Genomic DNA, 15378 nt, shown 5'->3' on the forward strand with positions numbered 1-15378 from the left:
GGATACAAATATGGTTATTGTCAGAGAAGGAAATCAAATCCTTTGTTATGCTTTCAGTTCTCTGCCTGGAGGCCAAGACATCATTAGACGTATGCAGAGTGGAGGGCTGCCAGGAGGTCATGCAGCGCCTCAGGAAGGAGGTTTTTCCTGAACAACTGTATACTACAGAGGTTTATCCAAACAAAGGCTGCAGAAGACTGATAATGAAAGAAGCTGACACTGGACCAGACGCAACTTTAAAGTGCTGGCTTTGTCTCTCTGCTACTGCACTTTGTACAGTAAATGGTAGTAGGGGCCAAACTGAGTGTGACTGGAGGTTCACTACAGTGATTCACTGTTTGGCTTTTTACATAAAAGGGAAATGTGATGCATAAATGATCTCTGGTTAAATTAAAACAACGTGTTTGCATACAAAGTTAGCCTAATTCAACTCACTGAAAGAAACTACAATGCCCTGACAGGTACAAAATATGAGGATATATCACTTATATAATGTGAATTAGTAGGTTTTACATGTATGATTTTTGTTAATAAGAAGCTGTTGGCTTGGTTGAGTAGTAAAATGATTCTACAATAAACAAAAACATACCATTATAAAAAAATTGCAAGTGATGTTGCAAGTTTTTCTGATACCAAAGGAAGAAAATAAAATAATAGCGTCAATGAAATAAAACAATGAACAATAATAACTACCCTCTAATGTCTTCTTTTTCACCACAGATGCCATATTGTAACTTTACCCTTAGAAAATAAATTACATATTTGATTTTACTACCAAGGGAAAATGAGTTAGCTAACAACTTTGTTAGATACTTTATATCCAATAGAAAAGAATAAAAACTGGAAAACTATGCGGTTTTGTATTGAGTTTTAACACAGAGTAGCCCAACAGTCTAACGAAGCTTGCTCAAAGAAGCCGACAAAACTAACTTTATTTTCGAAAGTTCATTTAAACTTCTGTGAACTTACGGTTTTCGACCAAGAAACGTTAGAGAAGGTGTCCTGCAGTCTCCAATAGTTTTCCTCCAAACACTTCGGCCACTTTTCACAGGAGCTCCATGATCAGCGTTCAACTTCCCATTGAACGTCTCTATGAGCTGAAGTTTTCGTCCCAACTGAAGACATGTCGAGCGCGTCAAGCTAAACAGACAGCGAGGAAAACCCCGGAAGTTATGCCTTCAAAATAAAATCAATGTAAATAAGTAGGTACATTTACCCACGTACTGTACACAACTACAAAATCGAGGTAGTACATCTCGAATACATGAAAACCATGTATCTCCAAATTTGGTAATTTTGAATTTGATTCTTTTCTGAGAAAGTGAAATACTGCGGATTGAAACACCCTCCTACAAGTATCCCCCCCTCCCGCCAAGGATGAGCTGGAAAATGGATCAAGACCAAGCTGAAAACAGGGCTCTTTTTCTGAGCTCATGAAAAGTTGACTTATTAGAGATAAGTGGTTCTCACAGGAGAGCAATGCTACAAATTGCTGTGTTAAACTACCCAACAATATATGTAGTCAAAATTAGCGTTAAACATCTACAGCAGTAAAATGCAACATACACATTAATCCTAAAACACTAATAGTAAAACACAGACAGGAATAATTTTTTCTGCAATAGTACTTGCTGATGGTAATACTTACATACTTTTGCTTAAGAAAGGTTTTGAAAGCAGGTGGAGTATTTTCACAGTGTGGTATCACTACTTTTACCTAAGTAACATATCTGAATACTGCTTCCACTAGTGACCAACAGGTCCCAAGATAAAGGAAGAAAACCCTAACAGTCTTTTAGTTAAAACCTTTTCTCTGTTTTTTCCCCCCAAATGTTTACTTTTGTTGTTCTTCCCAGTTTTATCATGCTAATTGAATGAAACATGGTTTAAATTTGGGATTATTATTTTGAAAGTCCGTACAGGAACATTTATAGTTATTCCACTGGCTTTACACTACGCATGCGTTTAAAACAACTTTGTTGTGTTTTTTGAAAAGAAATGTATATGTAACAAGTTTATTTTCTAATGTAGGCTATATGGATGTAAATATTTATTCATTTATTTTTACTTATTTGACAATGTTTACAAAACTTACAAAAAACTACTGGAAAAGTAGGAGTTTTCAGCTGTACGGAAATTGTATACAAGGTGTCATATAACACAGCGCGCTTCAACTCCTCGTCGTTCTTCTGCTTCTTCAAAAACTATTTTTAAATAAACATGACAACAATATTTTCTTCAGAATCAAACGAACACAATTTCAATCAGCGAAAAGTCTTAAAAGATTATAAATTACGAGGAGACCACAAAGGCAGCACCTGTATAGTCGTCAATGCTACAAAGTCTGAAATCAGCTTTACAGCAAAATAGCCTTTTTATTGCAGTTCATCAAATTTATCTGACACCATCTGATATATGATGGCAGCAGTAAAAATGCTTCAAGTGTTGATAAGTGTGATTAAAGTGTCTGACAGAAAATTACAGAAACAAAGTACATGTCGAATATCAAGTGAGCTGCTGCCATATCTCAGTGCTGTTAATTTTTTCCTCAGGCACTTCTCTGCTACTCCTCGCCATATCTTTCATTTGCATTTAATGGTTGGATTTAATTTCCATTGTTGAACAAGTGAGAAAGACTTTTATACTTAATTGCCCTCGTCAGTGCACTAAATAAAAAAAAAAAGAAGCATGTACTAATTGTCTCTAATAGTAATTGTACACACTTTATAAAAGGAATCCTTTTCTGTAGGGTTTTCTTAATAAATACCTTATATGAACTACCTTACCTCATATAACATGAGTTAAAATCTATGGTGGACGATAACAAAGTACATTATACTTAAGCACTACTATACTACATGTATATTGGACGTATATTGAAGGCTTAAAACTGAACAGATTGTGCAAACTATGTACAATAAGTACATTTATTAGAATAGTATCAGGGATTATTCAGGTATCAGGTATTTATAGTATCAGCAAGAACAAGAAAAGAAGGGCAGTTCACGGTAGAGTTATGATTCAATACAGTGGTCACAGTGTGGGTGGGTGGGAGCAAATTGACAGCAAATTACAATGGACTGACTGCAGATTAAAAGCCCTATACTTAGCGAGAAAGGTCATATTCCTTTTCAGTCCATTTCATAATAACCACTTGTTTTTTGTGGGGAGGAAAAAAAATACACACTGTAAGTCTCCTGACAAATATTTTGTCTCTGTTCTCCAAGCGGATAGAGGTTGACGTCGGGGGGGGGGGAGGATGAAACAAAAACACAGACAGTTCAACCAGCAGGTGGAGTTAGAGGTGTTCTCATCATCTTTGGGGTGCACGCAGAAGACAGACAGCAAGTTGTCCTTTTGTTTCATAGTACAACAAGTGCATTTACCATAGACATGATGTAACAGACCCTGGAGCAGAATAACTGAAGGAAAATAGGCTGTCTAACTGCAGTCTGGAGGAAACACAGACAGGGTGCATGGTGTTTGATTTAGTGACAGTATACGCTTAAACAGCAGTGTCTCACAGAGGAATAGATAGAAAGCAGCCTTTGGTGCAGCATGATGTAGTCAGACTGAACACATGCTACTACACGAGTAGTGAAGTCGGACATGCTGCACATGTGTTTCCAGTCCATTTTGAAATTTCTTTCATGTAGTAGCTCCATGGTTTGCTTTTGAATGTCAATATGGTGCGTACCGATAGAGGCTGAACAATGACTCTCAGCTAAAGCATCACTCAATAGCTGAAGACCATATTCATAATGAAAATCATCAGTGTGCGAATGTAAGGCAGGCAAGGATCGGCATCAGAGGATTAGTCAGGCGTTTTATTTATGTGTTTCCAAATCACCTTGAGGCTTGAAAAAAAATATTAGGGTTGCACGAATCTGACTTTTCTCTCTCCTGATACAGATATCTGAATTCACTGTGCCCACCAACACAGATTCCTGTTCTGATATTAGTGCCCTCTTTTGTAAACAGCATTTTTATTTACAGTATTATGGCACTAACTGCTGTAGTGCTAAAAAAAGAGTCGTTGGTCTGTTGCAACTTAACAAATGTAATGAAAGTGGAAATTTATATGTATTTTATGTGGATGGTTTGCAAATCCATTTCAGTTTCCATGTCAGTTTACCATTAAGCATCCATACTTTTCCAAGTTTTTCATTTTCCATTTCACATAAGGCTGGTTGTGAGTCGCAGCACAACAAGAAATATATTAAGAATATGTAAATGTTCCATATTTGTATAGCGCCTTTCTAGTCTTTTCGACCTGCATTCACACACATACACTGAACAGCCGGTTCAGTATCTTGCCCAAGGACACTTCGATTTGGAACATGATTAAGGGGCAACCCACTCTACCTTCTGAGCTTTCAGTCTCCCCAAAAGTTAATATCATTTCATGTCAGTATGTTGTTTCCAGAAATTCTGTATGTTATCAAAATGAGAGCCCATTGGCAAGAGAGACCTAGACCTCCAGAATCGCTGCCAACATGTCCAATTTATTTCAGTGATTCAAATTGCTCACTGACCAATGAGAGCATTGCAGGTGGGATTAAGAATGGGATCTTCGTCTTCCTGTGCAAAAGCAATAAAAATGCAATTAACACAGTTATACAGGTTGTTGTACATCAACTTATAGAAAGAATAATACATAATATATATATATATATATATATAGGCACACACACACACGCACACACATACACACACACCGATCAGCCATAACATTACCTGCTTGTCAAACTCTAGGTCTCCCTTTTGCCGCCAAAACAGTCCTAACCCGTTGAAGCATGGACTCCACTGTGTCCGCTGTGTGTTCTGACACCTTTCTATCCGAACCAGCATCAATTTATGCAGCAGTTTGACCTACAGCAGCTCGTCTGGAACCGACCACACGAGCCAGCCTTCGCTCCCCACATGCATCATGCACCTTTGTCACCCAAGACCCTGTCGGCAGTTCACAGCGTTTCCTTCCTTGGACCACTTGCTGTGACCTAGTCGTCGATAGTCATCACAATTTGGCTCTTGTCAAAGTTGCTCAAATCCTAAAGCTTGCCCACTTTTCCCGCTTCTAACACATCAACACATCAAGTTCATTGCAAACGCTACCACAAATTCCATGGTGACTGAAAATGGTTTTGCAAAAAGCAAATTTACAGGATGATACAGATACAGACATACAACTAAACAAATTAGCTACTTGCAAATGAATGATCTGGGCCAAACAAAACAAAGTTACCCATCCATGGCAATTAAGTCTAAGTCAGGAGACCTGAGCACATTCAAAACTATGAGAAGATAAACCTTGGGAAAACCATGTATCTCCAAAACGATAACTGTTCATGAGCTGACAAAACAGAGTAGGAGACATTTCTCAACCCGTAAAGGAACACTTAATCCTTTGGATTTCCTGAAGCTTTCAAATACACCAAAATTGGACATTTACAGTTAGCTCTGGACAGCAACAATATATCTTGTGACTTTCATGCAGCTACACAGTCTCTTCTAATAGCAGCCTCGGTGCATCTCTGTGAATATACCTGTGTCAGTATGTCCGCTGGAATATATGTTAACTGGTCTCACAAATGACTCTCGTAAGACATATTCCTCTGTGCCTCTGAAGGGAAAGTGCCCCTGTGCATCTCATCATATAGCAATCATAACAGTCAAAGCAATTTTTTTTTTTTTGAGTACAGCACTTACTGGAGATGAAATCCTGAACAACTGCTGCACTTGATTGCAATTATACACATCACTCTGATCATTTAAAAAGAAATTATTCTGCTGAAAGCTTTAACTCTGCAGCCGCCTGTCATTCTGGCTTCAAGTGTTTTGCCTATCTTGTACAATCTCTGGAGACAATGTCCCAAAGCATCCTATCGTGCAGCATGGTGATTTTAGTGGCCATGGCAACCTTGTTGCTTGGAGGTCCCTATACAACCCTGTAACAATTTTTAATTGTATTTTTGCGTGGTGAGGGAGCCAGTAGCAACTCAAAACCAACATAGCTGAATTGATGTCAAGTTGTTCTGGTTGAAGCTGGAGCGTGAGGCTCCAGGCGGAGGTCAAGTGTTCCTGATGGTTCACATTAATAGAGGTGGAAGCACTCAGGTTACAGAAATATCCAGCAGTGCAAACAGAAATCATAATTCATATCTGAGTCACATGCGTGCCAGTCCTAAAAGCTCCTCTACACGGTGAGTTGTGTGTAAGAGGTAGATCTCAAAGTGGGCTCTTTTTTTCTGTAGCGGCACCACTACCTTCAGTGAACCCCCTGTAGAAAAACATCTACAGTGTTTGACGATCAATAGGCAATCAAAATACTGAAAACAATCATTAGGTTTGGCCATTTTCTCCACCAACATATTGTTAGATAAATGTCAAGTCCACGTACAAATGCACAATATCCAGAGCACACCAAAATGAGGTTGGGACCGCTAGAGAGGGCCAATCTGTATGTGACCCTCTGCTGATATTGTCAGCAAGAGCAGGAAGTCTAATAACTACAAAAGCTCAATGGACGCTCAAGCCAGAAAAGGATGCATGAGCACATGTTCTGTAGATCCAGATTCTACCCTTTTTATATTTGCCTGTTATTCCTGTTTATTGACGGCTACAGCTCTCTCTCACTCCTTTTATGTGATGTCTTACATGTTGTTTTTTCTACTGCACAAGCTGGCTCTTCTGCCTGGAGGAAAATGGAAAGAAACAACAACTTAACATGTCATATTTTGTCACAGACAACAAGCAGTTTTAAATAGCTTTATATCCCATGCTTTGAGCGCCAGTGATTCATTTCTAGCCGCTCAAGACTGTTTACAGAAATTAGTTTGAAACCCAAATCAGCAATTTCAATTCTTATGCAACACATGTAGCTAAATGTATTAGTGTTGAGTGAAGACTATGTGGGCTCTACTGCATACTATATTAATACTGGTGCAGCAGAAATTAACAAACAAGACTACGGGTTGTATCTGTTCGAGGCTCTACTTAGGCACACTGGTGCTTTTTGCTAAATGCTAACATGATTACAACATGCTCCCAATGACAATGTTAAAGGAATAGTTAGACCTTATAAATACAGCACGCCTTGCCTTATTTCTAGTGTTTATATTACGGTAACCTAACCATCTGACAGCGATAGATTCACATTTACACGATAGTGTTATTAATCTGCTTGTCTAATTCTGCAAGAAGTAAATAACTGCATTTGCAAAACTAAAATGCTGATGCTAAGTACAACTGAAGCTGATGGGAATGTCACTAGTTCTGCAGGCATTTGGTCATGAACCAAAGTAAAAGAGGATCACCTGTAATAAATGTCATGGCAATCCATCCAATAGCTAAAGATATATTTTACTCAGAAATAAATATATTATTTAAACAGTATTTCTCTAGAGCCCTGCATCTAGCACAGCTAAAACACAGTTTACTGATAGAGACCAAAAGATATTAATGATTTACTGCTAACATTTCTTTTTTGATTGATCGATTTTACAATGAAACAATATCGCGCTCTCTCTAGATAACTCTCCAGCCAAAAGAGTTTATTTCACTCTGCAGAGAATCAGAATTGTTAAGTGACCACGCAGACGTTAAAGAGCAGCTGAAGTGACACGATTCAAACTCTCCCTGTCGTTGAGCTCGCAGGATTTGCTGAGATCAATTTTGAAAGGATGAGCAATCCCTTCATTAGTTTAGAGTTGAGAAAAGAGATGCTGAGACGGTTTTATTTCATCATTCAGCTCCCAGTTGATGAGGGCCGGGAGATCACATTCCTTTGTTATTACTTAATTTCTTATATAACGTACCGGACAGGGTAATAATGAATGAGATCTCAGGTGGCAGGGTCCCCAAGGGTAATGAGTCCCCCACCAGTGACAGGTTCAAATCCATGGCCTAATGCATGCAAGTGTTATTAATCACGGCACTTCAAAGCATCATCGCTGCTGACTTTTCTCACCCATCTGCAACGAATCTCATTCTACATCATTATCATTCTTCAAAATCACCAAATTCAACAACTGAGTGATTTGTTTGATGAATATTTCCCTCTTTGCACATTGAGCATTCATCCATCGTCCATATGGAGTTACACAAAGAGCAAGTGGGATTTACATTGCTAATCTCATGTGACAACTAATTTACATACTGTGACAAGACACTAGCAGCCGCCACCACTGACTGCAGGCATTGAGCTCTGCATTTCTATTCCTAGGCTGCTGAAAAGAGTCACTCAGCCCTTCACTTCACACGGATGCCGCCCCTTCTGCCTCTTAAGTGCAAGTTGTACGATGGATGGAAGGAACACACCAGAAATAGCTTTGTCCGTCAGCGACGGAGAACCTCCTGACATCCCATAATTATCCCCCCGATTGTCAGGAGGCTAATAATAAAGATGCGGCTGCCCTGCAGAGTGCCAATTGAAATGTTACACTTAGATGTGGACAGAAGCCACGACAACGCAAAGCGGCAGGCAGAGATGGACCACAAACAAGCTGCAAAGTGGCAGTGACCTTAGCTTGACGTTGACCCAACAGACTTGAAGAGAGCACAAACAGGAAGAAGAAACAACAGCTTGTGGCTCTTTGAGGTGGTGTGATGCACTGGTAGCCATGTTGGAAGTGGAGGTCAAAAGTGAAATGCTTTCTTAAATGGCTTGAACAGTGTCACCAGAACTGAATAAATGAGATTTGAGGGAGATTTTTAGAAAACCTTCTAGAAATGACCTCAAACACTTGTCTATGAGTCCGACCACAAGTAATGTCCCAAGGAAATCCCTGAACTACATAGCACGCGTATAGCAATAAGCCACGACCGGAATCTCTCTCTATCGAATCCCCTGTCATTTTATTCTTGTAATTTAAAGAACTTGCCGACGTCTTCTTGTGTTTACTACTTCTGCAGAAAATACGTCTGGATCACATATATAGTACATTATATATAGTATGTATATTTTACATATTTTATTCTGATTTTTGTCCTACTTTTATTGTATTTTATTCTTTCTTTACTCTTTGCACTACATTCCCCTTTTGTTTGTGTCTCATTTGTTTTATCTGCTCATGGTAACTAAAGCAAGTTCTCACGGTTAGGTTGTAACAACTTAAAGTACTAGATGATCTTGGTGCAATCTAAAAAACATTACCTATTTACTTTTTCAATATTCTAGCCAAAAGCACAATCTTTCCCTATAACCTTGAGTGCATTTGCAGCCTATACCTCACTCAGGATCTTCAGGGTCACTTGATGAAGCTCCTCCACAGCCACAGAAGACATAATACAACCGTTTTCACAAGCTGAATTGTATGATCCTTGAGATGAATAAACTAATCTCTTCATGTGTAAAGTTGCGGAAATCCAAATGAAAATAAAATAACTTAATAACTTCATAAAAATCATGTAATGCAAGTGACAACAGATGTCTGTGGGAGGATGCATATGCTTCATTTGTTATGCGTCTATGATTATGTTAGAGTCATCTCCAATACTGTAATGGAGTGGTTAGGATTGCATACTGGCATGAGAAATGAGCCCTCTCCGAAGATAGACAAAACTGATTTTCTTATTTAAATAATGTCTGACTATGGTTGTGGTTCACTTAGTGGTTGTATCCAGATCACAACATGGTGCCGGGACTAGTTAGTTTTTCTGCACATTACATTTACCCACTAAACGTCTAAACTTACTGTCGACTGTATTTCCTTCTGTAGCTAAAAAAGTTCTCAGAGTGACTCACCCTTTCTCACCTTTTGCATTCTCCTTTGGTACACAACAAATCAACATTATAGCACATTTCCAGAGAAGACATAACAGCTCACAATGAGGAAAGCAACAGGCGTTAAAACTATAACTAAAATTACAAGCTAGCAGTTTTCTTTTTCTCTACCTTAACATGTGCATTGCTGCATTTATTGTTGCATTAACACCATCTGTAGATCAGTGGAATATTGTGAAACCACTGGCAGGAATGTGTATCGCATCACCTGTGGGCTTGTGTGTGCACACAAGAACAAACAAAACAGGGGTCCACTCATAAAAACATTGCTCCATAGATTTTTTAGCGGTCAAAAACTCCATAGGGCACATTTAAGTTGTGGGGAATGACTTAACAATCAGTACTTAATTAACCATCAGTTTGTTCCAGTGATATAACTAATTATTTTTATAAATATAATAATTATTTTATTACTGTTGCACTCTTGCTGGAATGGTGCGTTGTTTGACTATTGTGTTAAAGTATTCTTACAGTCACCAAACTCACGTAAGTAAGTGTTTTGATTAATTGAGAAAACTGACTTGATTTTGTTGCAACTACTGTGAAAGAGCATACTCACATTTGTCCTCGAGAAATGCACAAAGGACAACAATACTGTCAGTACAGTGAACAGACAGTACAAAGAGGCCTTGACATGACACATAAAACAAGCACAAGCACATTCAGATCAGTAAAAACTGACAACGGTCAAGGTATGGTTTGTACCAAAAATGTGTTGAAGTTTACAATTATTACTGTTGCTTCACATCTTTACACCTTTCTTTGCGGTTGTACACATTCTGGATTTTGTATAATGCTTCTGTATAATGCTGTTTTATTTTGTACATCCCTTCTGCTCATTCTTGACCTTCAAAATAGTACTTTGACAAAACACTTCCAGCTCAAGGTCCACTTAGGGCTTTTTCTTGAGCTTGTAATGGACATAGATCTGTTGACACATACATGTGTACCAGCTCTGTTGGTGTTATGATATCTCACTATCGCTGTTGGTGATGTTTATTTTATTTTATTTACATGGCTTCTGTTTTTTGTCCACAGCACCTGAAAAACAGAAACAACAGACACCAATCCATGTTTAACAGTAGGTAAGGGCATGAGACAGATGGAAACACCAATATCTATGATAAAATCTGAAAATACGTAAACATACAACTATTTTGACATAAACAGAACCTCCTATTAATGAGTTACCTACTGACAAAGCCGAATCAAAATTGTAAGAGAAGACAAATAATAAAGATGAAGATGTTCGAAGTTAAACACGTGGTTTCTATTCTTTGCATTTAAAAACAGAATTCAGATCATGTTTATATGTGGACCCGATACAGTCACTGACTAATTGGACAGTTTCCTGAGACAAAAGCATCTGCTTGGTTTATGTTCTGCCAGGAGGAGCGCAGAGAAACCTAGCAACAGGCTGCAGAGGACCGAGCTCGAGCTCTGCTCTCAGATCTTTAAGGCACAGACAACGACACACTCACATAAACTCACACGTTAACACAGTTGGTTAGACAGGACACACTGTTCCATGGGAGGCACATTACACATCACACTGATCTGAACATATTCCGCCCTGTTGATCATTCCACTACAAAAACCCAGATGAGCATATTTTGGCAATTGCTTCTAAATTGATTCAATTTCATGTGACACAATGTGTGTTAAAGGAGCTTGGCTAAACCAACCGCATTTAATCAAAAAGCACACAGGCAAATGATTCACCTGTTAAACTGCGTCCTTTTGTGCTTGAGCTAAACGTGCACCATTTAAGGCCCCTTTTGTTTGTTTATGCTGTGAAGCTTTTATCGCTCTGTCCCTTGTTGAAAAACAAAACCTGGAAGGAGACAGATAAATGATGTTGTTTGGTTGTTGCTTCTTCGCCAGCAATTGCTCAGCAAGATTTTGGAGGATCCTAGGTAATGTTTTAGCAGCCAATTTCTGAAAGAAAAACAAAATCACAAATTGAACAATTTGTAGGCAGGACATTTTCTGTCATTCTGTTGTCCACACCGTGCTCCAGAACACTTTTTATTTACTGCAAAATGTTTTTGCAGAAGTGCACTCAGCGGCAGGTAACATCAATTCCAATCCACAGATTACCATTAAATGTGTCCATAACAGACTTTGATGAATAACATGTTCATTTACAATGTGACAATGAAATCCCAATATAGACCGCACATTACAAAATGTAAACAGAACAATGTTCTTTAAGATCTATTCAAATTACTCATAATGTCTGCTAAATTTACAATACTGTATAATTACTTAACGGGGTACTCATTTAATTCAGCATTGACAGATTTTAAAAAGGTGTGGTTAAAATTAAAGCTTAGATATCCTGACCTTTACTCCATAGCAGTAGGCTATTGGTCAAGCTCCAAAAAACACATCATTGGCGTTATTATTTTCAAACTTTAGAAAGCTTCCTCCAGAGTCACAGAGGATATCTGTTCACAGTTAGCAGCTAGCATGGCTGTAGACCCTTGTTTAGGCTATAATCTAAACCTAAACATGATTCTTCTAAGTTCAATAAATTTTATATTTGCCACAGTGTCTTCCCAAAACGACGTTCTAATGTAATTTATCATATTTTTCTCCTTTCAGTGATATTACTTTTATCTGCTTCTCTTTTAAATAGTGTGAGCCCTATGGTAAAGATTTTATAATTCTCACAGACTTCTAGTCTTTTTGGCGTATGTTTACAATTACAGTAACTTGATGTTTTGTCTTGCTTAGTGGCAGTGTATTGGCTTTCACTCTGAAGCTTCACTGAAACTCACTCGTGCCAAAGCCTCTTCTTGATTTGGCATCTAATAAAACTGTCTTGGCGAACAACTTTGATGTTTCTAAAATTAAACCCATCTTAAGGGTAAGCACAGCTCTCTTTATAATAAACACGAATCAAAAAGTACACATATGCTCAGTGCTATTTCGCTCATGCTGTTCTATTTCTATTTGTGCAGTGTACTGGTACCAGTTTAACACCACCCACATCATACAGTGTGTATAATGGATTTGGACGAGAATCAGGAATCAAGACGTTGGATGTTGTAACAGACTGTGCCAGAAGGGTGTGGGATTTAGTGAAGTCTGAACATTAATCACATACAGGACATCAATCAACAGTTATTAATCAACTTGATCACGAAGCAAATTGAATCCATAGATTTTAATTCTGCAATTTACTTCTATTTTCTGCAAAGGAAGTAATTAAAGGCCACAATACTGTAACTGTGAAGGACATGCGGGATACATTTTAGTAATAACTGTGTTAATTTAGTTCCTCACACAGGTCTGTTGAATTGATTGTTAAATCATCACAAGTAAGAAGATGTGATCAAAGAGGACAAGACAGTTAATATGAGTCTTTAAATGTGTGAAGATTACAGTTGAGCCTGTGTGTGGGTGATGTGGAGAGTAGACTCGCGGTGTGTGGTGTTTAAGCCTTATCCAATTAATTCAATTAGCTGCCTAATACGCTAGAAGTGGGTGAAGTGATATCCCCACTCCACTCTCCGGACGGACAACAAAACGGATCAACTCGGCCTCTCTCTCCTCTGCTGACTGATGAGATGTGGCGAGTTTCTGTCATAAATGTAATTATGTTCATATTGAGCCTCCACTTGGCTGTCTGTCTGACTATAGGAGATCACATTACTGCTTCATCCTGGAACATTTGTCCTCCTTCAAACAAGATACACTTCATTTTTTGCGTCCATGGATTTGTGCGCGTGCATGTGTTAAAGTGAGATTACACAGTATATACTTGAAGGTGAGTGCAACATTTACATGATTTGTGAAGGAGGAATCAATAAAACTCACCATCCTGACTCTACCGTAACAAATGATGACAACTATAATATTTAACCGTTAGAAAACAAATATACTTTAAGTGAAAGCAGCTTCACCATGACAACTATGTAAGTTTGCCAGTACGACTGTAAAGCAAAGGAGGTCACCCACAGTGAGAAAGCAACAGAGAATTATCACAAGATTTTGCAGGTTTATATAACTTTTACAGCGTCTTTTAGCTGATTGCTTTCAGGGCCAGCAAAATATGCTCTTAAATGTGTAGTTTCTAGCCGCAGCAGACAGCTGTTTCCAGCAACAATCTCTGATAAGCCCAGTGTACATACCTGCCCACATGGGCGTCATAGTGGGGGGGAAGTGGGACTGATTACCCAGGGCCCCAGTGGGGGGAAGGCTCACGAAGGGCCTGGAATGAAAAGTTTGTTTTCATGGTTTAGTCCACCACGCATTAGGATTCGTCTCTTAACAAGCTAATCAGGCCAAGTGACTGCTGATGCTAGAGCATCAATGTGCCTTGTGACAGTCATGTCAAAGCAAAGTATAGGAAAACAACTGCTAACTAATTTCTTTCAAAAGAAAGGTCAGCACAACACAGCTAACACAGTTACTGAATGGCTTAAGCAAATATCAGCAGCAGTTTAGATTGAAGGCAGTCAGAGAGGAATCTAACTTGATGCATATTTGCACTGTAGGCTAGAAGATAAATTACTGTCACCATCATAAATGAATAGGCATCATAGCTACAATGTCATATGACATATCTATCAACACAACCTAGCAAAACTTAACATCAGCCCCCTCAGTTTCAGAAACAGCGACAGAGAGAGGAGCAGCAGCAGGTCACTTATCATCTCCTACTGTTACTAAGGACAAAGGTGAGCTCATATAGTGGCAACTAAAAGTTTTTCTAAGCAGTTATTTGAAGTTTCAACTGAAAGGAGCTTAGCAACAATAACATAAAGTAGCCTGTTTTATAGTATGCTGTTAGGCTATAAGCAGGCTAGGAGGCTAATACCAATCCAGTATGTTTCAGATTACTATTAGTTGTTTAAATGTGGTATAAACAGTTCATTAGTGACTGCTCTAATCACCACTACAGATTCATGTGTACAGTTAGCTGAGTTATTTGTAAATATTTTTCAAAAGATGAATGAGAGGCATGCACCAACAGAGTAAGGGGACCCACAAAGACTGCTGCTTGTATATGGGGCCCAGAATTTTGTGCAATGTCCCTACTTGCCCAGCTACCAAAGAGTAGACAGACAAAGTTAGCGACTAGCTGTCGTCAAACATCTAGCAGTTAAAGAGACAGATATTTCCCTCAGGAGCTGGAGGAGACCAAAACAGAGTTAATATGGGAATTACATTCATCAGGTGGTCTGAAACATGACTCCAAATTAACGCTAATTTTGCTTCATGTCCACTGGATGGTTATGGTTAGCCATACATTTATAATATATGCAAGTGATGTGTTTAAGCTTCTGTCACCACGTGCCCAAACCTGAGCCTAATTTAAAATAATAATTATAATTTACTTTAAAAAAGCACATTTTCAATAAGGTTATAACATATTATATGCTGCAACCACACACAAAAATCTATATATGTATAAACAAAGAAATTATAAAAACAATACATTAGTTGATTTGGACAGTTTGTAGCAGTAGCATCGGTGCCATTGTTACACAGCAAATGTAACTCACTGCCTTTACACATCCCCCGCAGCGGTACAGTACTCTGGATATTTTGACTTCAAAAGTGAGAGCAAACAGAGCAAATAG

The 15378-nt window shown here is 38.5% G+C and overlaps 1 protein-coding gene and 1 long non-coding RNA gene across 2 annotated transcripts in view; both read right to left on the reverse strand.

Moving 5' to 3' along the window:
• The window catches only part of LOC123984672 (liprin-beta-1-like), a 35715-nt gene extending 34630 nt beyond the window's left edge, over nucleotides 1-1085 (reverse strand). The window contains exon 1 of the mRNA XM_046071695.1: nucleotides 970-1085. The gene's annotated coding sequence lies outside the window, so the exon portion shown is untranslated. The remainder of the gene's footprint in view (nucleotides 1-969) is intronic.
• Nucleotides 1086-10568: 9483 nt separating this feature from the next.
• On the reverse strand, nucleotides 10569-13968 carry LOC123984948. Its single transcript, XR_006828561.1, has 3 exons — nucleotides 13924-13968; nucleotides 11507-11722; nucleotides 10569-10825 (listed from the first exon to the last, which is right to left on the reverse strand). It is a non-coding gene; the product is annotated as an uncharacterized LOC123984948 (long non-coding RNA).
• Nucleotides 13969-15378: the final 1410 nt, after the last annotated feature.

Source organism: Micropterus dolomieu, linkage group LG16 (assembly GCF_021292245.1).
Source record: "Micropterus dolomieu isolate WLL.071019.BEF.003 ecotype Adirondacks linkage group LG16, ASM2129224v1, whole genome shotgun sequence".
In the NCBI taxonomy this organism is placed as follows: Eukaryota; Metazoa; Chordata; class Actinopteri; order Centrarchiformes; family Centrarchidae; genus Micropterus; species Micropterus dolomieu.